The 25046-nt window shown below is 42.4% G+C and overlaps 1 protein-coding gene and 1 pseudogene across 2 annotated transcripts in view; both read left to right on the forward strand.

Annotated features, from left to right (window-relative positions):
* Positions 1 to 25046, forward strand: part of fibcd1b (fibrinogen C domain containing 1b) — a gene marked incomplete at both ends in the record, with an annotated part of 248771 nt that overhangs the window by 213210 nt on the left and 10515 nt on the right. The window lies entirely within an intron of this gene.
* Positions 23199 to 24235, forward strand: LOC311037244 (palmitoyltransferase ZDHHC4-like; annotated as a pseudogene). Its single transcript has one exon. The product of its transcript is annotated as a palmitoyltransferase ZDHHC4-like (transcript).

A 25046-nucleotide genomic window follows, 5' to 3' on the forward strand; every position in this document is an offset into this window, starting at 1 on the left:
GGCAAACATTTGGCAAAGATAATTTAGCTATTTTCACTATTTGACATGCAATAGAATATATAAGGTTTTTCAGGAGTTAATGCATCACCACCAAGGTGACATTCCGAGTGAAGAATGTACAGTTTGCGAACGTGCGTGTGTGTGTGTGTATTGTGCTGTCTCTGCTATAATTGGCAGCCACCATATATGGCGGAGACGCTGCAACTTATACCAATAGAGTACTGAGTGACATGCTTATTGTATCATTACGAGATATGTCATGATTTTGTGAATGTAACCTTAACTGTACCTTGAATAGTTGTGTCCTTGTATGCTCTCCTTTATGTTGGCATGAAAACATTGGTAAAATGTGTGCGTCTGTATGTGCGTGTGCATGTGCATGTGTATGTGTCTGTGTGTTACTTGGTGTGTTATTATGTTTGTCATGCTTGCTCGCCCCATGTATGTGTGTACGTTGGCTGCGGTAGAAACATTATAGCTGGGAGCGTTGGCAGCATGAGGCTAGTTTTAATCATGACTTCAGTGTGTGGCTATGTGACCTGCCAGGTAGCTTGGCATGCTCACTAATGCTACATTAACCCCATGCCTGTCCCTGTCCATTAGCATAATACCCGCTCTCATTAAAACCCAACACAGAGGAGGGAGAGAGAGAGAAAGAGAGAGAGAGAGAGAGATAGAGGCAAGTAGGAATGGTACAGATCGTTGCTGCCGCTGCAAAAACCTTGTATCTTCATGTTTCAACTTTTTCATGCTTATTAAATGAATGCCTCCGTCACCTCAGATTGCCTATTTTCAAAAAATGTTGAAAGTGAAACTGGTTAAAGGTAGGGTAAGTGATTTATTTTGGTTAAAATAAGTGTTAAATAGCTCTATATTCTGATGGTACTCATTGCTATGGGGTGTTTGTTCAGTAAAAGGAGTCTCCCATGTCTCTGCAGCTCTTTATCAAACAGAAAATGCACTTTCAGTGCTCTCTCCTGATTGGCTTAAATGTTGTCACCTACCTGAAAATGTACTTATATTCTGTTTACTAAAGAGCTGGAGAGACCCCTGTGACCGAACAAACGCTCTGTAGCAATGATTACTATCAGAATATACTACTTTAACCTTTTTAACAAAAAAAAACAAAAAAATACCAAAACATATCACTAACCCTACCTTTAAGTTGTGGGCTTTATAAATATCGAACCAATGAAAAGTATTAACAAGCTTGCGACTAAATGATAACTACATTGGATCCATTGGAACAAGGACCTCTTTACGAGGTTTCCACCCGACAGTGATGAGATGCAAAGCAGTAAGCCTGAGTGGGAGTAGACAGGGCTAACTATGAGAGGAGATTACACTCAGCAAGCTCCATGACAAGATCCATCTGGTAGTCTGTTCACATCACAACTTTTTTAAAGCAGGTTCAGGGTTCGTAGGGCATTTTCTTAAGCACTATGCCCTATGTACTTCTTTGTAGGACAAATCCTGTATTCAAATTGGCTAATCCTTGGCGCCGCGCGCATCGGCAAGGACTCGAGGGAGTGCGGTGCCTGCCGTGGAGTCGTTGGGATGGGCGGTTGTCCAGAACCGCTGATCCGACCGATATGTCCGAACTGTAGGTGTGAGGGTCGCGTAGCGGCCTGAACCTCTAGTCGCAAATCATTGCCGATCTACAAGCCCACAATGCATCGCGACACGTGAGCGCGTCAAAACCTTGTCTTCCAGCTTTTTCAGCAGGTTCCTCCTCTTTCCAATTAGAATGAACGAGGGATTAATATTGCATGTGTCATTTGTAACACCATTATGGCTGTTAGTTGCATATAGTGCTGAGATGGACTCTATAGTGGATGGTGTTATTGTCCTTCATTATCCAACCCACACACAGGCTCAATCATAATGGTGCCATTAGACCACTGGTGGTCAACGTGGGGTCCTGGGACCCCCATGGGGTTCCGGGCGCCATGACGTGTACGGCCCCTGGAGAGTAAAATGAACACTGAGGATTTTACTGTATTGATTGGGGTCTCATATATATGTATATATATATATATATATATTTTTTTTTTATCAAACGGGGGTCTGTAGATTAATGCATATCAATCTGAGGGTCCTTGAGATGAAAAAAAAAGGTTGAGAATCACTCCATTAGACTGCCAGCTAAACAGCAGTTTTGTTCTGTATGGCTATCCTGATCCTATAATGCTGCTCACAGAGATAAACACATGACATTCTACCCTCAATCACATCAAACGTACTTATTTTCATAATATTTATCTGTGGAGCCAAGTCAAACTAAATGTAATGGATCAACAATTCAGTACAATTCCAAGTTCTTGTCAGGGTTCAAATATGAGTCACAGCCTGAAAAGGTTAAGAACCACTGGCATAGATAATGGATATTATATTATGGATGAGCAACCTTGTAGCCGCTGAACCAAGAATGTTTCCATAACGTCGGCAGCAGACTGAAACAATTAAAATTTGTGACCTATTTATGTGAATGTGACGGTGTGATTGAGATCTACCCAGGAACGATGCGTCTAATGACAGGTCAGGAACCGTAGTACAGATCACACAGCTTCATGAATGCTGTTTTTTTTTTAGAATCCCTGCATTGAAAAGATTGACAGCTGTAAATCCAGGGGCGTCACGGCCATTCACTGTGCGTACGACACGACACCCTCACTCTCACAGATCCGTGATTTCATACCCCCCACTTTTTGAAAAAATACAAAATATATACATTTTTTGATAATAAATTGGTAAAATCAAGCAAAAATAAGAATTAAATAACCTAACCCTAAAACCGAAATAAAGTAACCAAAACACAAAAAAAAACTAACAAAATCCGCCCAAAAAACGTGAAATTTTGAAAATACAGAATTTGTTTACGTTTGACAGTTACAAATGTTTTTCACGCATTTTCAAAAATAGCAGATTTACAAGCTCATATCGCGGCACTCGGTGCCGCGCTATGAGCTTGTATATCTGCTATTTTTGAATAGCCAAAGTGTAAAATAAGGGGTATAGTCCACCGAAAGTCCATCCCCCCACCTTCTGAGAGCCTGTGACGTCCCTGTGTACATCTAACTCATAAAGGTGATGTGTTCAACACAGCATCCAGTTGCGGAGTGAAAACCAAAGAAATAAGTCTAAACTGACTGGAGGGGTTCGAGGGGGGCCCTCAGCTAAATAGTTGATTGTTAGGAGCCTATTAGTACCCGTAATTCGATGAAGTACTGTATAGGGCTTAAGTGGTTAACAAATAAAGTAACAAAACATACAGTATGTCTGCATCAGCTAAATCTCATTTAGACCAGAGTTGGATATAGTATAGTGTCTAAATCAATAACTGACTCCTTGTGCCCATCATCACAAGCAAACAAATTAGTTGAACAAAGTCCCCCCCGACCCCCCTCACCCACTCTGGTCAAAAACCCATAAACAAGTTGTTGTGTATTTCATTAGTGTGATGATTCCAAGGGGATCACCATCACAGAGTCGGTCATCATAAAAGCAATTACATTTTCCATATTCTAAAATGACGGGGAAGCAAAAAAAATCAGGTCTAAATATGATTTCACCATGTTTGTGAGAAGTCAGCAGAACTTGACCATATCGTCACTGTCGGGCAAAAACCTCATATCTCAGTCTTTCAACTTCTTTTTTTGTCTTTGTAAATGAATGCCCTATTTCATGACGCTACAGTGTCACCTAAAAGTAGCAAAAAAGGGGGCAACACACCACGTTGCATCGCGAGTAAAAGTTAAATTGTTGAAGTTGTAGGTTTGATAAATATTGAGGTTTCAGGGTGGATTTATTGAGGGTTAGGTCCAAACACGTCCGCTGCTTTTCTGGGTGAGGCAAATAAATCAATGGAAGGACTTTTATTGAGTGCTGGCTGTTTCCTCGTTCTCTGTATAAACATTGATCCAATGAAAACTATTAAAACACAGCTTGTGACTAAACAATAACTACATCGGACCATTTGGAACGCAGGTTCTTTTCCCCCCATGGTCTGAAAAGTAACAGATTTGGACGTACGCATTGGTGGAAAAAGTACTAAATTCTTTTGCTTAAAAAAAAGCATCAATACTGCAATGTAGAAATACACTGTTACAAATAAAAGTCCGGTATTCAAAATATACTAAAATTACACAAGTATTGGTATCAAAATTTACTTAAAACTAGAAAGCACTCATTATGCAGAATGTCCCATTTCAAGTTTTCAAATGTATAAAAAAATTGTTTGAAAATAGCAGATCTACAAGCTCACAATACGTGGCACCGCGACGCATTGTGAGCTTGTAGATCGGCTATTTTCAAATGGTCGAAATGTATTTAAGGCTGAAGTGGGTAATGCATGTTTTGTGATGATAATCAAAATCTACAAAGTAACTAGTAACTTAAAGTTTTCAAATAATTGTAGTGGATGGAGTAAAAGTACAATATTTGCCTCTGAGATGTAGTGGAGTAGAAGTAAAAGTACTGAAAATTGGAAATACTCCAGTAAAGTAAAAATACCTCAACACTGTACTTAAGTACAGTACTTGAGTAAATGCACTTAGTTACTTTCCACCACTGGATGTACTGTACAAGGTTTTCACCCGACAGTAACCATATATATATATGCAGACAACTGAAAATAGCATACATACTGTATAAGCTGGAGGAAGGTTTTTATTTGCTGCTGCCTGTATATTTGCACAGTATGGGTGGGTGCCTCATCCACGGTGCTGCCTGTAACGTGGGAATAATGATGTGGGAAATGTTTGCTCGCTATTCGCCCATAGCTCCCTCATTACACACCCTCCCAGGAGCCCTTGGCTTTATCACTGTGGAGATGGAGAACATTTCGTTTTGCCTGTCTGTCTGACCGAAAACCTTGTATCTCCATATTTCTACTGTTTATGTTTTCTTTTGTTTTCTTTACCATAAATGAATGCGCTGCTATTTCATCATGCAAGAGTGTCGTATAAAAGTAGTGAGAATATAGCCGATCTACAAGCTCACAAACGTGTCCCGATGCTATTTTCACTATTTGATTTATATATATTTTTTTAACCCATTAAGACCTGAGGCCGCGGACCCCCATCTCAAAATATTTTGTTCCGGGGACCCCCCAGAAGCAAAGATTTGAGTTACAAAAAATATACATATTCAAAGATTTGGACACATTTTCAAGATGTATTAAAAAAATAGTAGATCTACAAGCTCGTAGCGCGGCACTCGGTGCCGCGCTATGAGCTTGTAGATCTGCTATTTTTTGCGTTCCTGGTCTTATAATGGGTTAAATAACGATTAAAAAAAAGGAATGGTTTTGGACATCCAAGGTTTCCACCCGACAGCAAACGATTTGCATGGTACAGTATCATTAATACATATTGTTTCCCTTTCATGCTCTTGTGTTTAAAAAAAGAAGAAGAAAAAAAAAGATACAAGAGGGATGCCGAGCCGAGCGGCATATTTTAGTCCTGGAGCAATTTCACATAATCAAGTACTGTACATATCCTTTAATGGGAATTCTCTCTGAGTTTAAAAAAAAAAAAGAAAGAAAGTGATTGAACATGATGATTACAGATGAAGCAATAATGCTCTCTGGTCCAGCCGTCTAAAAAAAAACACAGGAGCGCTTAACCCATTAAATCCAGGAAGGAATACATCTACAAAATGTCTTCTAAATTCTAACAGGTTTCTGAAAAACCTACAGTGGGTGGCCAGTGACTTTGGCCAGTTTCACTTCCAAAACCTTTGCGTCATGCAGCATGTCACACAAACAGAATGCGTTGCGTTTTGTTGCTATAACAAGTTTGTTCATATAGAGTCCTTATCCACAAATCCACCATTTAACTTCCACACTCCACATTATCAAAACCATTGGTGTTGCTGGATTCGAACCAACATCATCTCTCGAACCAACGGTCACGTTCCCCATGCAGGGGGTGTGGAAGGAAAATGGTCAAAGTCACTGGCCACCTACTGTATGTTGCTAAATATCAGTGGCGCTCAAACTTTTTTTATTTTGTCATGGACCACCCAAAATGATATGTATTTGGCCGCCGACCACCATCTCAAAATATTTAGTTCCAGGGACCCCCCAGAAGCAAAGATTTGAGTTAAAAATGTTTGCGTAAAAAAAATATATATTATATTCAAAGATTTGCACAAATGTTCAAGATTTTTCAAAAAATTGCAGATCTACAAGCTCATAGCGCGGCACTCGGTGCCGCGCTATGAGCTTGTATATCTGCTATTTTTGAATAGCCAAAGTATTCCCGGTTTTAATGGGTTAAATAAGAGCTCAATCAAAGATTCAGTTCAATCTGGACACTCATACGCAATTAAAAAAAAGATCCTCAGCCTTAAATTAACACTCCGGATTTTACGGCGCATTTCACTGCCCCTATCAAGAACCTCTAAATCAATCTGAGGAGGTGATTGTTGTAAATTTCACTAGCCACATTTTAATTAACTGCCACTTAATTGTCAATCGCCCTGCCACGCAATAACGCTGACTTATGGACTCTCTGGGGTTATTTCTCGTGACAATGCCACTCGTCAGATGCAATTATGAGACAGTGCCATTATCATCAGAGAGCTGGGTGTAGTGGAATATTGTAGGGATACGTTTGATTTGATTCACTGTAGAATGTAATGCGTTTGTCTCTGTGTGTACTGTATAGAGGCAGCATTATAGGATCAGGATAGTCATACAGACAGTGGTGTAAAGTAACTAAGTACATTTACTCAAGTACTGTACTTAAGTACAATCTTGAGGTATTCTTTACTTTACTGATATCAACTGGTATTTGATACTTTTACTTAAGTAAAACATTTGAGTACTTTTTCCACCACTGCATATAGAACAAAACAGCTGTTTAGCTGGCAGTCTAGCAGTCATTCTAAACCTTATTCATTTCGAGGACCCTCAGATTAACTTGGATTAACCCACAGGTTGAGAACCACTGTTCTATGCCATGTTTGACAATGTCCTTGCAGTGTTTTCTCCATGGGGTGTAGGCAGTTAATCATAATTATTGTTATTTGGCATTCAATTAGATGTTTTCTAAATTATACTGTACAAGCAACACAGAATAATAAACAAACATTAGTCTACATATTAATTGGGTGTGGGGGACGTTAAGGGACCTTGTTATTGGATAGGGAGGTATAGGCCTGAAAAAAGGTTGATAACCATTGCTCTAGTGTCACCCGTTTTTCACTTTTTACAGGATCTCAAAATCTATTTTGCGGCTTGCCATCAACGTTGCTTAGCACCCTATACATTTCAGTGACCCCATGACCGTTTCTCTTCCCTTCCTCTAGCGCCACCATGCTAAACTGCCGTGTTTATTGCTATGCACCTTCATGTTCCCCAAAGGCAGAACCCGAGTGTGTGTGTGTGTGTGTCTGTCTGTCTGTCTGTCTGTCTGTCTGTCTGTCTGTCTGTCTGTCTTTTTTTCTTAGCGATTTTTCTTAGCGATTATTATTATATACTTTTTCCATTAATCGAATCATCGATTGTATAGTTTTGATTTTTTTTGGTATATCAATTAACCACTTAAACCCCAATTTTATACTTCATCTACACAACGGTGTCATGCAAGAGAAGCGACAATAACAGATCTGCAAGCTCACAGCGTGTCACATCGCGATTCGTGACACACTTACAATCGCATGATGCACTATAAGCTCACCGCACGTCACAACGCATGTTTGGGGGGGGGGGGGGGGGGGCACACCAAGTACAGAGGCAATTCATGTCCAGGATTTTTACTTTAAAGTTTAAAGTTTACTAAGTTTGGAGGGTTCAAGTGGTTAGGAAAAATGTGGGAGAGAGACATATATCTCCCTCAACTCAGGGTTGAATGCTCAAAGTCAGGATTCTCTTTCGAAGAACTCTATTTCAGGGATGTGAAATAGTTCACCTTTTTTTGCATTAGCTGTCTTCCATTCTGTTGCACGCACGCACGCACGCACACACACACACACACACACACACACACACACACACACACACACACCTGCGCACGCACGCAAGTGTGAATGGAGTCGCACACATGTGCAGGTCTGAATGAGTAAAGAAAAACTATCTTGCCTCGAAGGTAAAATTGACAAAGGAAATTTCCAAAGCAGCACAAAGGTGTCAAAGGTGTGACAGTTAATCTCGGGTTTGTCTTGGTTTTCTGTGGCGGTGGCGCGCAGCGGAGCGTCGCATTCAGCTGGAGGGGAGCAGCGAGCATGGGGATAGGTTCAGTGCACACCTGTTTGTGTTTGGCCCCCGATGTGCCATTCTCTTTGATGACAGCGGGAGAGCTGCTTGTCTATTCCCTTAAGAGCTGACGGCGGCAATGCCTTTCAGTAGACATGTGTTCAAAGATCTCCCCCCTCCCCCCTCAAACCGGCGTGGCCCCCATGGAACAGGGCCACAATAACTGTCTCTTTTCTCCTCTCGTCTGTGGAGACGAAACGTCAGCGTCTCACATCAGCTTGTCCTCCGTGCCCACGTTCTGAAGAGGGGGGGAAAACAGACTTGACTTAAGTCTGAATTATAAGGCCCTGAGAGATAAGAAAGCGTCACTGACACTTCCTGCGTCAATGACAAGCGCCACGTGAGGCCACCTGTTCAGGAATTTGAAGCGTTTGCAATTCCATCTCTATTATACGGGTAGTTCTATTTATATTCCACTAGTTTGCCGTCATAAAGAGCAGGGTGTGTTCTCATCCATATGCGTGGCATTTAGAGTGCCGACGTCACCGGTTAGCGCGTGCAAATGAAGATGGGATTACCGTAGTTTCACTGACGAACAGATCTTTTTTTTTTTGTGCAGACCTGTGTCTCTCTCATAAAAAAAAAAAAAACATTCTTGTGTTCTCAAACATTTGAATTTAGAGCGGTCAGAGAGTGTCACTGCCAGATGCCACGTTGGTTTGTTGTGTGCATGTGCATGTGCGTGTGTGTGCGTGTGCCTGCGTGTGCGTGTGCGTGCTGCAGTGTGCACTGCGTCAGCGCTCAAAAATAGAAGCGAAGCCACCTCTGGAAGGCGTGCACACAGGTCTTGACATGACCACTTGATGCTTCCAGTTCAACTAACGGCAATTAAAAACAAATGGAAGCGTTTTGTGACGCGAGCGTCCGTCGTCATTCTACTGCAGCGTTTCTCAACCTAATTGCCCCGTGAAGGTAATTGCACGTGGGGCCCCCAAATAATTGGCAAAACACTTACGATTTTAATGATCGTTTTCGTCACGACCATGGTCCCATGTGTGTCGCCGCCCCTCATCCCCTCCCCCTCCCCCTCCCAGCGCTGCTTTGATTGAGAGACTGAGTCCACCTGGTTTACCCAGCTGCAGGCTGTAGCATTAATTATTTTAATGAGGTTTTGGTATTTAGAGGACTGCCTGTATTTGTTTTGTGAACAGATTATTGTGTTGTCCGTTTCTACCAGGCTAGGGTTAGGGTTAGGTTTAGGGATTTTCTTGTTTTCCTGTTTTATTGCCCTGAGAGGTACCTTTGTTTGGGGAGACATTAGTTTCATTATGATACCACATCACTTTCAAGATGTTTCAAGTGGGACCTGATCTAGAAAAGGTTGAGAACCATTGTCCTACAGTATCTGTCAAGGGCCTTTATATACTTTGTCGAACGGCGGTGTTGCACGCCGGGAATCGCTGTGAGATCTACAGGCTCACAGCCTGTGGTTCCACCACTCCCCGCAGCTCCAACCTCCAACTGTGGCTTCAAAATATTGGCTGCTTTAAGACAGCAGAAGAACCGTTTGGGTGGTGCAGTATAGCAAAAGAGTCTGCCCACCACCACGGGAGGTTGTTGGTTCAAATCCATCGTGGTGCATACGGGCTGGGGCAGCTGGGGTAGCGAGTGTTGGGGCGGGAGGAGTAGGACGAAGGCTCTATACGTCCTCGCGGTGGGGGCTCCTCACTGGCAGGTGAGTCAGTATGGATACATACTGCTGCAGTGACGACACACAAATGTGTGTGGGGAGGAATTAATTGGCACAACGACTAAATTGGGGAGAAACAAGGGGATACAAGGCATAAAAAAAAGACAGCAGAAGAGATGAAGCAGAATTAGGAGCAACAGCAAGAGGAGGAGGAGGAGGGGGAGGAAGGAAAGGATGACAAAATGAGGGAGGGGTGGAAGAGAGAGAAACGGAAAGAGTGGGGAGGATATATCAAAGTCTCTTATTTCTTTCTTTCTTTCTTTCTTTCTTTCTTTGCGTTGTTATTTCTTCATGTCATTTTTTTCCCAGCCGAACGTCTCGAGAGCCCCCCCCCCCGGCCCAAAGAGAGGAAAGAAAAGCACATGATGAATAATTAACTGAGAAGAAAATGTCACAAACGGCGGAGAGGAGTGTAATCATTTCTCTGTTGGGTTTTAGAAGGTCTGCTGCGTTTCCCATTCTGGTTCCTCTCTCTCTCTCGCTCTCCCTCTGTGCCCTGTAGCGGTGTGCATGCCGCGCTGAGTCCCCCCCACCGCCTCCATGCCGCTCCGCCCCGCCCCCTCCCCCTTAAAAGCATTCCAATTCCTTTTCCTACATACTTTTCAAATCCGAGCAAATAATAAATCATTAATATTTGGGGGCTTTTAGTCACATTGCTGAGACATTCCCCCACACTGTGGGGTTCCTCCCCCTCCTACATTTTTAACCCATGAAGACCCGGAACGGCATCTGTGTCATTTTTTTATTTGAGCTAAAAAAAAAAGCATTATTTTACACTTTGGCTATTCAAAAATAGCAGATCTACAAGTTCGTAGCGCGCTACAAGCTTTGTAGATCTGCTATTTTTTTATTTAAAAAAAAAATGTGTGCAAGTCTGTGAATATATTATTTTAAAGCGAACATTTTTAACTCAAATCTTTGCTTCTGGGGGGTCCCTGGAACCAAATATTTTGATATGGGGGGTCCGTGGCCAGTTACATATAATTTTGGGGGTCCTTGACAATTATGAAACATTTTGAGAACCACTGATATAGCAACATACGTTTTTTTTTTTTTTTTTAACTGTTGGGATTTAGAAGACATTTGTAGAATCGGCTTCAGGTCTGAATGGGTTAATCACACGCTCCCCACTGACGTCGGACTCATTAGATGTTAAATCACATTTGAGAGACACAAATCTCTCGTGGTAAATGGTGTAGTCAATGTCGGAGAGGTTTGAACTTTGTCTCTTTTGGTTTCTATGGGCTGCCAAATAAAACACCCTCAGGAAAGAAAATTACATCCTTTATACAATCTAAACAACAAGCTAAATTTGTCCCCTGCCCTACAAACCTCAGAGCCATATGGGGAAAATGAGTTATGGATTACCATGACCCAATTGTAATAAGGTAATTGCAGATATATATCATTTTTACTGTGTGTCATTTGTCATAAATTCATTACCCATGGAAAGGAGCCACAGTGAGCTCCCAGATGTATTAGTGTTGTGTTCTAAATTTAACCCGTTCAAACCGGGAACGCATCTGTGTAAGCACTTAAATCATTATTTTATACTTTGGCTATTTTTGAAAAATCGGCAAAATGTGTGCAAATCTTTGAATATGTATATTTTTAAAGCAATTTTTCTTTTTACTCAAATCTTTGCTTCTGGGGGTCCCTGGAACAACATATGTTGAGATGGGGTTCCGTGGCCAAACACATATCATTTTGGGAGTCCTTGACATGAAAAAGATTGAGAACCACTGACATAGAAACATAGGTTTTTCAGAAAACTGTTAGGATTTAGAAGACATTTTTAGAATCGGCTTCAGGTCTTAATGGGTTAAAATTGGCCTGTTTTTTTCCCCTTTTTCTTTTTTTGTACTAGCTCTATAAAGAAATGTACTCTTTCACAATGATGACGGGCAGTCCGATCGTACCGAGTTTCAGTTAGAACTGGCCAATATGCCGATATTATGTTGTGATATCGGTAACGTCTGAGATTTTGGTGTATCGTAATCTTGTGATATAGGGCATACATTCTGTCTCTTCCTGGTTTTAGTCACTTAAGCTTTCTAAAATTGGCGATCAATATTTTTCAAATATAGCGGAAATAGCTGATCTACGAGTTTGTAGATCGTCTATTTCCACTGTTATTGAACATGTGTGAAAATTGCTTTAAGAAAATTCTAATTATTTTCACAATACAATATTATCATCACAATATCGAGGTATTCGGTAAAAACATATTGTGCTGATTTAATTTGTATCCATATCATCCAGCCCTGGGTTCAGCAGAGGTGCTTAAACCCGTCAGTATATTTTAACTGCTCATTTCTCCGGCTCAGAAGCCTTGACATTGTTAGCAGAAATTGAAAAACAGACTGTAAAGACACGGATGATTTAAGGCGAGGGAAAGCTTAGAGATTCACCCTATTGATCTGCTTTTTAATCAGACCCCACTCTAAATTACATCCCTAATCGGTAAACACATTGATCGCTCACAATAAGATCCTGAAATTACTACTAGCATTATTTGATCACCTTCCCTTCCTACTTGTCATCGAGCGTAATGGACAATCTGATCTGATAATCTATGGTCTGCACAATGGAGGATGGAAGACGGATGCTCATTTCCATGGCTGCTCGATATCTAATGTATCACCGGGAAGAAATGCATTGTGAGGCCTCTGTGTTGTTATGTAACATTGTTATGGACACAAAATAATGTCTGTCCAAGGATCGTTTCTTATGCTGCGTTCACACCGGCAGCTTCATAGATACAAAGCTACCATTCATTTCCAATGGAAGCCAATGAAGATCAGTGGTGGAAAGTAATGAAGTACATGTACTCAAGTACTGTACAATTTTGAGGTATTTGTTCTTTTCTCGAGTATTTCCAATTTCCAATACTTTTACTTCTACTCCACTGCATCTCGGAGGCAAATATTGTACTTCTACTCCACTACAATTATTTGAAAACTAGGAGACACAAAGAGTCTCCTTTGTGTCTCCTACCTACCGGAACCGCTGCCTACCGGTCCACTGGTCATCAAATAATTGGCTTAGGAATGCGACAAAAACAAAAGAAATATCCATGAAGTCTCCACGGGGTGACTAATCGATAGTTTTTGGGTGAACTATCCCTTTAATGTTGTTGTCCCTATCTTGTGCCCCAAACACATTGCAAATGCAACCCATTGTGAGCCTGTATGTAGCTCAGCTATTTATGCTATATTCGCCATACAATGATGACGTACGTAGGGGCTTAAGTGGGGGCGGCAGTGTGGCTCAGGGAGGTTGAGCGGGCTGCTTTGGGAAAACAAAAGGTCCCCGGTTCGATCTCTCACGCTGCGTGTCGAAGTGTCCTTGAGCACGATAGTTAACCCATAACCACTCCCAGCAGTGAGAAGGTTTCCACCTTGCATTGTTTCCTCCACCACGGCGGGTGTGTGTGTGTGTGTGAAAGAGAGAATATAATGCACACATAGTAAAACGCTAAAGGTGCGATATAAACGCACCATTTACCATTTAAGTAGTGTGAACAGATGGAACAGATCGCTGGTGCGTTACTCTAAAGTCTGCATGGGATTATAGAGCCACACACGGTATGCTCTGTACCTCTTTGTAAATGTTACATTAGCTGTCCGATTGATGCTCATCATTAACCCATTAAGACCGGGAAACGCATCTGTCATTTTTAGATTTCTTTGGGCTATTCAAAAATAGCAAATCTACAAGCTCATAGCGCGGCACTCTGTGCCGAAAAATCGTAAAAAAATTGTGAAAATCTTTGAATATATATATATAAATTTTTTAAAGCGTTTTGTAACTCAAATCTTTGCTTCTGGGGATTCTACAAATGTCTTATAAATCCTCATATTTTTTTTTCATGTCAAGGACCCCCCAAAATGATATGTATTTGGCTGCGGACCCCCATCTCAAAATATGTTGTTCCAGGGACCCCCCCCCCCCCCCCCAGAAGCAAAGATTTGAGTTCCAAAATGTTCGCTTTAAAAAATATATTTATTCAAAGATTTGCACTTTTTTTTTTTTTTATTAAAACAAAAAAAGTAGATCTACAAGCTCATAGTGGGGCACTCGGTGCCATGCTATGAGCTTGTATCTGCTATTTTTTTAATGGCCAAAGAAAACATGACATAGATACGTTCCCGGTCTAAAAGGGTTAATTCTTCGTTGCTCAGCATGGCTCCCTCTACATGTACAATTATTATAAAGAGAGGAAAAAGTAGCCCCCCAATGGAGCCATCAGCACGGTAATACTGCAGCAAAACGCCGCAAAATTATCCGTTGTTGTACAGGAGAAGTCAATTTAAATAACTTAACGCCGGCATTTAATTAACAGTCGTTCACACCTGAGCGTTAGGTTTTAACCAGAGCAGAAGTCTCTGTTGTTTCCGATTGTCTTCTTTTTCTTCTTTAATTATTCCGAGCTGGAGTTTGGAAGATATAATCTCCTGGGCTTCAATTAGTGACTGAATAAAAGTTATGTAAATGGCTGGTTTTTAAATAGATTTGTCTTGCTTTTTTCTTTTTCCTAAACAGACAACATTCTAAAGTCTCTCGTTTGAAGTTGTTGAGTGTTATAAGACTGTCTCCAGAGTTGCTGTCCCCGAGGTATTTTGTGCGGATTGCCACTGTCTCGACTGAGCGCTGTGGCATGAAATCTATTTCTGAGCCTTTTGAGTTTTTGTCAATACAGTGTGTGTGCAAGCGTGGCAAGGCAAGGCAAGGCACGTCAAGTAAAAAAGCACATTTTAAAACAGCTCTCGCTGACCAAATTTGCTGTACAGACCAGCAGGTATAGCTAAAATCACCAAAAAACGATAGACATAATCGACGAGACATACAGCGCAAAGGCACAAATAAACAAAAACAACCCTATGGTGTACACTCTCAGAGTTACTTTTGTGTTAGTTTTGTGCTTATTTAACAGTAGATTCAGATCCGTATAAGGGACCATTTGGACCACATGTGGTCCCCGGACCTGACCTTGAGAACCAGTGACTTAGGACCTGAGTTGCAACTGTACAGTAGTTGGACTGCTTTTTTTCCTCGTCTACCAAATCTCTTTGCCAAAAATAGGCGCCCTGCAAGCTCACAACGCGTCGCAATGCAACGCGTTGTGAGCTTGCAGATCTGCAATTTTTGCCGAAGGTTTCCCCCCCAAGAATAGGGATGCTGGGGTTCAAGGTGGATAAAGGATTCAATGGAGCAGTCAGATCTGATAGGGAAGGGCAATGCTGTTCTACGGTCTAGGGGGGGCTGTGTGACAGCAAAGTCACCGTCACCCCTGAGCACTTAGTTTATTTAGCGAGACAGCCAGGAGCCCCAGATCAGCCCACCTGAGGGACCCGGAGGTAGGAGGATGGGGTCAGAAGGTTAGTGATGAACAGTAGTCGGGGGTCAAGCCATTTAGAGCTTTATAAACCTGACAAATGGACTCTAAACCGTACTGGCATCCAGTGGAGATAAGGCCAGGAAAGGGGTGTCCCTCTTCCCTAGTTAGGAAGCCTGACCTTAGCAGAGTTTTGGACACAGTTGTAGGTGGGCGGGACAGGGACCAAGCGGGATCTGCTGTGTGTGTGTGTGTGTGTGTGTGTGTGTGCGTGTGCGTGTGCGCGCGCTCGCGCTCACGCATGCGTGTACACATTCATAGTAGACAAGGCAAGACCACCAGGGGTTTGTAACTCTGAGTGCACTAGATTTTCAGGCCACGAGGCAACCAGGCATTAAAAGAAAAAAACGTGTTATAAAAGGATATCGTGGTGGGGTGGGGGTGGGGTTAGGTCATGGTTTAGGTCAGTGATTCTCAACCTTTTGAATTTCAGGACACAGCCAGTTTGCTATGCATAAATTCTCAGTGTTAATTTAACTCTGAGTGAGTGTATAAATGGAACCAAAATGGACTCTTCCATGTGTACACTATCAGAGTTGTCCATGTGGACCCCTGGTGGTCCAGAGGCCTGGTGGTGCCCACTCTGTTTCGGTGCCCAGTTTTCCCTAGAGCCCAAAAGGTTTTGGTGCTCACCCTTCCCCTGTTACCTCTGTGGGTGAGGGGGAGGCGGAACTGCCTCTGTCAACTCACAGGTGCACCTGCAGCACATCTAGGTAATTAGGTCAGGGCAATTACAGAGGCTGTACTTAATGGGCCCTGCTGTACACTGAGGCTTCGTCCACACGTACACGGGTATTTTCATAAACGCAGATATTTCGTTTTCGTTTTTGAAAACCTCCGCGTCTACACGGCCCTGTTTAAAAAAATCTCTCTGTCCACACGACAACGGCTAAACGTTACAAAACGATTGCAAAAACTCCGTTTACCGTGTCCACACGGGAACACATAGCCGGAGTTTTTAAAAAAATACACTGTGGCAGGAGTTTTCCAAAAGATGCGTTTACATGGAGCAAAAACGCGTTTGCGTGTGGACGAACCCCCCAAAACGCATATAAAAAGCTACGTTTATGAAAATACCCGTGTACGTGTGGACGAAGCCTGAGGCTGAGGCCAGAGACGGGTCCGCAGTCACGCTTCTGGCAGAGAGAGAAGAGATAGCTTTGTATTCCTACGTTGAGCCCACTGGTTTGCCAGCTCATGTTGTAGTTATGTAGGTACTAGGTATAGACACAAGGAAACAAGATCAAACAAAGTAGATCAAAAACAGGTCATGACAGAGGCTCTGTTTCTCCCCCTGAATGTATGTGGGGAAGGTGATTTATTAGTCTACCGTCAGACTACTGCGTCAGACTACTGCGCAGGGGCGTCACGGCCATTCACTGTGCGTACGACGCGACACCCTCACTCTCACAGATCCGTGATTTCATACCCCCCACTTTTTGAAAAATATATATATTTTTTGATAATAAATCGGTAAAATCAGGGAAAAATAAGAATTAAATAACCTAACCCTAACCCTAAAACCGAAATGAAGTAACCAAAACACGAAAAAAAACTAACAAAATCCGCCCCAAAAAAAGCAACATTTTGAAAATACAGAATTTGTTTACGTTTGACAGTTAAAAATGTTTTTCACGCTTTTTCAAAAATAGCAGATCTACAAGCTCATAGCGCGGCACTCGGTGCCGCGCTATGAGCTTGTATATCTGCTATTTTTGAATAGCCAAAGTGTAAAGTAAGGGGTATAGACCCCTTAACAGACGACGTCATACTGGCTGCGTGCAGCCAGTATGCGCGCAACGAAACCCATTATATCAGGTCTCGTTAGGACGCGTCTCACTAGCCAACACACACAAGAGGGGGTTGGGGTGTGCTGAAACCAGTGCACCCCGAAACAGGTTGGGAATTGATTGCGTGAAACAATCACCTGTGCGTCCAGGCTCAATGTTAGTAAACAAATAATTGGTCTATAGTCCACCGAAAGTCCACCCCCCCACCTTCTGAGAGCCTGTGACGTCCCTGCTACTGCGTCAGACGTGTCATAGTCCATGCGTCTGAAACGTTAGTCGATCCGGCAGAGCATTTCCCATGTTCCCCAGTTTTTCCGGTGTGTAGTTCATTTGACTGGAGTGTAGTGCTATTTTTAGAAGCTATTTTTACAATGTGCACGCACGCAACATGAAAACATTACATTATACATGTGCATGTGCAATTTGAAACCGCATGCGTGGTGGCTGACTGAAGGAAAACTACAAGCGAAACGGCTGCCAAGTGGGGGTCAACACTCGGTGCGTCTGTCCCATCGGCTGGTGGATGGTCAGGGTTCATCAGTGTTGAACCTGACACTTCAAACACGTCGAATATCACACGATTCAGCGCCTATAATGTGCCGTAACTGGGCGCTCCGCCCTGTTTTTCTCATGGAACAGGGACGCTGCCTGTCTGACGCAGTTGTCTGACCGGCTTATCCCATGTGCATTGATTAATTCGATGCACAGCGGGCGTCCAGTTACATCAATGTCTGAGTCTAATTATTTTGGTCTGCTGAAAACCAGCCATCACCCACCCGATACAGACATTTAAATACAATTAAAAACGTATGAAAGAGTTGAATAGAAAATAAGCTAAAATAAAGGAAGAGAAAATACAATATTGATAATAAAGTTACAGTGCAAACATGAAGGCTGTAGCAAACATAACAGGTCTTCAGCTTATTGAAAAGAACTGAAAGAATTGTAGCAGACCTGCTTTTTCTCTTATATGCATTCATACAAGAATGTATGCATATTTGCATTATTGTGTCCGTACTTCAGCTTGTGAAATGCAAGAATTTACCTGACTATGAATGTATGAATAGCTGATTCCTTCTGTCCAATTTGCTGATCCACAGTGAAAATGAGAAAAGAGAGGGATCGGCCTCCCCATTGGGTCAGATTATGTTCAAACGACATGCCTGACTACAGACCGAAAACATCTCTCCTTGAATAATAATGGGATATTGTTGCAGAACGTGTTTGTCGTCAAATTAGCCCTATTCTTCCGACCGGACGCACAGAGAGCAATCTTTTTGACGAAGACAGAATGGAAATTAGGTCTGGAGTTGTGTTAAGCTTTTGAAAATAACCATGTTTCAGTTGTGCAAGACACATAAAACAACGGTTGATAATATTCCACCTCCTGGCTCCGGTACAGCACTTCAACTACTTTAATAATGCTGCAGCTGAGTCAGGAGAGACAGCAGGGCTCAAAACCCTGTTCAAGGAACCATGATGAAAAATGCAAATAGCAGATTGTTTTCAGGAACAAAAGTGAACAAGAGAACATAATTGAAAAGAAAAAAATATATATATTTTGAATACCTGTTAGTAACATTCTTTTTTGTTCACTTGCAAAAGCAGGTAAATGATGTTTCTGCCTCCTGCCTATTTGGAGATATAGCCCATAGTCATCAACATCCCAGGTTTTCATTTATATCTATAAATTCTACGACAGTGGTTCTTAAACTTTAAAAAAAAGTTTTATTTTATTTCAAGGACACCCAGTATGATAATGCATGAGGCCAATGTTCCCCATTTCTCATACAATTTTCTATCTCTGGAACCCCAATTTCTTTCTTTCCTTTATTTATTCTGGGAAGACCATTGAGAGCAAGCTCTCTTTTTCAAGGACGCCCTAATAGCAGCATATAAAACACATACATAATGAAGTGAAGAACAATAAAAAACATTTGAATTACAGTGCAACATCACAGATGCAAATAAATATAGTGTTGTATGAAACAGGTGCAGTCACTATATAGTGTGTCCTCAAGAAGCACCCTAAATAACACCAATCACACCAGTTTCCTGAAGTTCATTCCATTTGTGTGGAGCATAATAAATGAAAGCAGTCTTTCCTTGTTCACTGCTCTCACGTGGACTGGTACAGTATATCTACAGTAATGCGTGTTTGTGAACGTTTTGAATGTCCAGTAAACGTTGATTCTAAAAGCGAGGATAGGTACAAAGGAAGCTTACTGCACAAGGCCTTACAAATACATAAAACACTATGTTGCTCTCTACGAACTGCGAGAGATGGCCAACCCACTTTATCATATAAAATACAGTGATGGGTGTGATAATCATCGCCTGTAATAAAACGTAGGGCACTGTGGTAGACCGCTTCAAGAGGCTTCAGTGTGGAGAGTGAAGCATGCATGTACAGCACATCATATAGTCAAAAACAGACATTACTACAGATTGATCTGCGCCATTATGCTATAAAATCCTAACTATGACAGTGTACAGATGTTGTGTGCACTCTCAGAATGCACACAACACCTCAAGGACCCCTGGGGGACCCTATACCCCATTTTGAGAACCACTGCTGTATACTTAGGTCTATTAGTCTTGCATTAGCCAGAAGATTAGAAATGAGAAAAAGATTACTGAAACCTGGTTAAGAACCCCCTAAAGACGAAAACTAAACAAATCTTCCATTATACAGCCCAGCCAACCAGAGACTTGCATCACTTTTTTCTCTGGCAAAACCCGCTGACGTGTGATTCCTATACCCTCCGCTGAGGTAGACATATAGATGTAGTTATCTTTATATTTAGCATACCTGTGATTTTCTGCAGCCCTCCCATCATAGACATGCCAGAAATCAGTTAATGTAATCTGTCTCAGGAGGCCCCTATAATCCTAACAAGGCTTGAGTGAACTGAAGTTTCTACTCATGGGAACTGAACGTTATCTTGAGCTACAGTAAAGTGTCAAAACTATCAATAGCTCATAGCGTGTTCAATTCAACGATAAACCCAAAATCCATTCCAACCCTGACCGCTTCGGGAACTTTAATATTTGGCAGGAACACAAGCGACGGAAACTTTTGAAACTGCGGTTCTTGTTCCGAAACGGAAGGATTGGGAAATCATTTTATTTTCCAAGCCCTAGAAGAGGGTAGACCTTTGCATGCTTGACAACATTAAACATTCTTAAATGGCTTCAAGTTTATTTTTCCTGTTGCAGTGTTTGTGAATGTCAGTGGGTGAGGAAATAAACTCTGAACCAATCTGTTCCATAGCAACGCAGTTCCACTGACCACGTCTGTACAAGACCATGCCATTCACTCATCGTCCTTCTCTTGGTTTACATGCTCTAAACTAAGCTATTTTCGGCTAATGGTCCCCACCACTCAAAGATTTGGCGGGCCCCCTGTAGTAACTCTGAGGACCCCCTAGGGGTCCTGGACCCTCTGTTGAAGTGCCCTGCTCTAAACCAGTGAACCCTTTTGAATGTCAAGGACTCCCAATGTGATATGCATTAGGCCACAGACCCCCATATGATATGATTTTTTAAAGGTATCTTTGGGACCCTAATCTAAGAATAGTTTTAACTGTTAGACGTAATTTGGTCCAGTCATTTTGGTCCAGAATTCCTTTATTGTCTAATATGTACAGTAGATATAGAGATGACAGTGAAACTCTGATCAAAATAGAAATTGCAGCATGTTCTTAATGTGTATTTACATATACATGTAATAATGGTGATGATATAACTAACTATCAATCATTTAGCACTCTTTATTTTGCCAGCAAACAGCCCAACTACTGTGTATATAGTGCATTTTTAAAACAAAGTAGGAGTGATACTCAACCTTTTTTAATTTCAAGGACCACTAGTTTGATATGCATTAGGCCACATACTTGATTTGATACAATGTTGTTGTTGGGTTGTTGTTTAGTTTTAATCTCTGGGGCCCTTTTCTACGCTGTAAAAAAAACTCAGTATATTCATTTAACTCTGAGAGTTGTACTGATATAACGCGTACTCTCTGAATAACAGGCCCATAAGGGTGCAGTTGGTTCTTAACTATCAATATTTTTTGGCTGCATGGGGACCACCTGGAACCCCCCCCCCCCCCCCCCCCCCTCAAGTACCCCTAAGGGGGTCCCCGAACCCCACATTGAGAACCACCCCGTGTGCATCTCAAGACTGACTCCAGGGCTGAGTTTGCTTCTGTTCTGCCTTCCTGTCGTGTTAACCCGTTCAAATCCGGGAACGCATCATGTGTCATTTTAAGATTTTTTTGGCTATTCAAAAATACCAGATCTACAAGCTCATAGCGCGGCACCGAGTGCCGCGCTATGAGCTTGTAGATCTGCTATTTTTTGAAAAATCTTGAAATTTTTTACAAATCTTTGAATATATATTTTCTAAAATTTTCATTTGACAAATGTCTTCTAAATCCTAACAGTTATCTGAAAAACTATTGTTGCTATATCAGTGGCACTCAAACTTTTTCTTGTCAAGGACCCCCAAAATGTTATGTTTTTGGCCGCCGATCCCCATCAAAATATGTTGTTCCAGGGACCCCCAGAAGCAAAGATTTGAGTTAAAAATGTTGTTTCAAAAAATATATGTATTCAAAGATTTGCACACATTTTCATGATTTAAAAAAAAATAATCCGATATACAAGCTCATAGCGCGGCACTCACTATGAGCTTGTATATCTGCTATTTTTGAATAGCAAAAGTATAAGATAATGGTTAAAGTGGTTAAAATCTAAAATGACAGATGCTTTCCCGGTCTTAACGGATTAATGTTGTGATGAAAAAACCCAGCAGCTCTGACTCATACAGTATCCTGGTTGAGATCCTCCCCCCCACCCCCCTGCGTGGTGCCCCCCTCCGTCTGCTTGTCAACACTCTCCCTCCTGTATCTTTGAATCTTTGATCAGCCCAGGAGAGGGGAACTCGCCCTGGAAGTGCGATCACTCCAGACACAGCGGGAGCGGCAGACATGAGGAATGAGAGCTAGGGGGCAGAGGATGTGTAGAAGGAGGAAAAGGATGAGAGGAATAGAGCAACCTCGTTTCCTCTGGCACTTTCTATCCGTCTGTTTTCGCTCTTTTTTCACTCTGAACTGGAGTGACTTCAGTTGACACTGTGTTGTCTATGGCAGTGATGACGTGCACTTTGAAATACTTTGAGAATTAGGTTAATTAAGGGTCCATTTGGTTCCATTTGTACCATTCTCTGAGTTAAATTGACGTAGGCGCACACGGTGTGCACGTGTGTGTTTGTGTGTACTGCACGTGCTCAAGCTCATGAGCTTGAGGTGTGTGTGTGTGTGTGTGTGTGTGTGTGTGTGTGTGTGTGTGTGTGTGTGTGTGTGTGTGTGTGTGTGTGTGTGTGTGTGTGTGTGTGTGTGTGTGTGTGTGTGTGTGTGTGTGTGTGTGTGTGTGTGTGTGTGTGTGTGTGTGTGTGTGTGTGTGCGCGTGTGTGTGTGTGCGTGTGTGAGAGACATGTTTTGAATGCTCTTGTCTTAAGTTCTCAGTGTGGGGGTATTATGTAAACAGCTGTAGGATTGCCAGGTGGTCTATGAACGCCTCGTTCATGTCCTAGACCTAGTGTACATGAATAGTCTGTACATAAAAATACAGGCAGGGTTTCAAGACAAACCCACCTTCTTCTCTGTAGCGTTACCTGGGTCAAGCATATGGATGATGAGACGTTTATAATTTCACTGGTGCCATTGTCTGACTTGTGAGAGAATGCAGCATCGATGTCGACCCTGGAGTGACCATATTTGAACCTGTCACATGACCTCACCATGTGACGACACTGTGGATTAAATACCAGGGCTGTGCAAAGACAGAGGTTGACAATTCAGAAGACAGGAATTATATTATTCAGAATAGTTGTGTTAGTGATTCTCAAATGACTAGCAAATTACTAGATTTATAGTGATACCTTACTGTTATTACGCCTATTACGAGTTACTTCTACACCACAGATCAGCCTAACTATGTGTATACAATACATGTATAAATAGTTTGCTATGATTCTCATATAACACAAGGAACCATGGATTTCCTCACTCTCTTTGCCATCTATGTCGCTCTGGTGTTGACATGTATCGCCCTGGTCTTCAAATACTCCGGGCAGCAACAGACCCCGTTTGGTGTCCTCCTCAACTCCACATCCACGTTGCTTGCACGAGTCGCACCACGATGGCTTCAAAGGCTCTCGCAAAGGGCCTTCCACAGATTGTTTTACCAGAGAAACAACATGTTCATCTACCTGCACATCCTGCTGGAGGGCTTGGTCTTCGCAGAGTTCACCCATGGGCTGGTGTTGGGCTTCTTCCCGCGTGGCACCACGCTGACCAGCTTGTCTCTGCCTTATGTCCTGTTGGCCGTCAAGACGTACCTGCACTACCGCTGCGTCACCACGGACCCGGGCACCATAACGAAGGAGAGCGCGGGCGTCCTGCTGCAGTCGTATCCCCGCGACAGGAGGACGTTCCCTCCCGCCGTCTCCTGTCCCACCTGTCGGCTGGTCAAGCCGGCTCGCTCCAAACACTGCAGGGTGTGCGACAGGTGCGTGGAGCGCTTCGATCACCACTGCGTTTGGGTCAACAACTGCATCGGCGCTCAGAACAAAGGCTACTTTCTGCTGTACCTGTGCAGCCTGTGCGCCGTGGCCGGAGACGTGGCTCTGCTCACGGCCAACATGCTGCGACACAACGCGCTGAGGCCTGGCATCCTGAGAACCAGGTCTCCCACCGGACCCGCATTGTCGGTACAGGATCTGTTCCTGACCTACCCTCGGGTCGTGTTCATGCTGAGCTTCCTGGTCCTCCTCTTCTTCATCCTGGCGTGCTACACTCTGTTCCACGTCTACCTGGCCCTGGTCGACCGCACTTTCAACGAGTGGAACAAAAGCCGAGCTTTTACGTCAGCCGCAGCGCTCCGCAGTAGACCGCCTCCACGGCCCTGCTCCGGACCGCTCCAAAATGCACTTCTATGCCCCGCGGATTGCTCCGGAACCTGGGAGAGGTTTTCCTCCCTTCACGACCCAGTCCTTCTCATGAGAATTCAAGAAACACGCAAACGCAATGAAAACCGTCAGGATTGCACTGTGGAGTCTTGAGTGATAATCTGACCCTTGAGAGTGTACGGTTGGACCCCTAAGGGGGTTCATTTGGTCTAGTTTCAATGGGTTTTGTGTTAGATGCCTGAAATAAGTTTATGTGCTCCCCCCACATTTGACTCTAACAAGAAATACATTTGGTTTCAAACAGAAACATAAGGAAGCAATAATCAGAAAGGAAATTAGATTAAATTAGGTTATTATTTTTTGTATTTTTGGACTGACAAACCTGTTTTGTTTTTTCATTCTTATTTTACTGTTATTATATATAGTCTTTTCTCTAAATTTATGTTTTTGTTCACTAGCATTGATCATGCTGTACTGCATTTTATTTGTATTGCGATATTTTTTGCCTGGACCCCAGGACGAATAGTCTCCACTACGGTATAGACTAATGGGGATCATTATAATAAACAATAAACAACAATAAACAATACGTTTCAACTTTTGTTCTACCTCATAAAATAATTAATACTTGTGAATTTTGAAGCTTGTACAGTACATGTTTTTAAAAAAAAGTCAGTTGTGAACAAGTGACTAAATGAGACTACATCATGTGGTTGGGGACATTATTACACATAATTACGCCAAACACAAGCATTTGTGGGGATGAAGTCATGTGACCGTGGTGGAGTTACTTTTGGCCTAACATTTGTTTGTTTCGTTTTTTTTGGCAAACGCATTTAAACGTCACAAAGCATGTTGTGAAGGTTTTGTTCATTTGTGAAAATGATCGTGTTGACAAAAACGTTTTAAGTACGATGATAGAGCTTATTTTCT

Source organism: Gymnoscopelus microlampas, assembly GCF_963454915.1.
Source record: "Gymnoscopelus microlampas genome assembly, chromosome: 21".
NCBI lineage: Eukaryota > Metazoa > Chordata > Actinopteri > Myctophiformes > Myctophidae > Gymnoscopelus > Gymnoscopelus microlampas.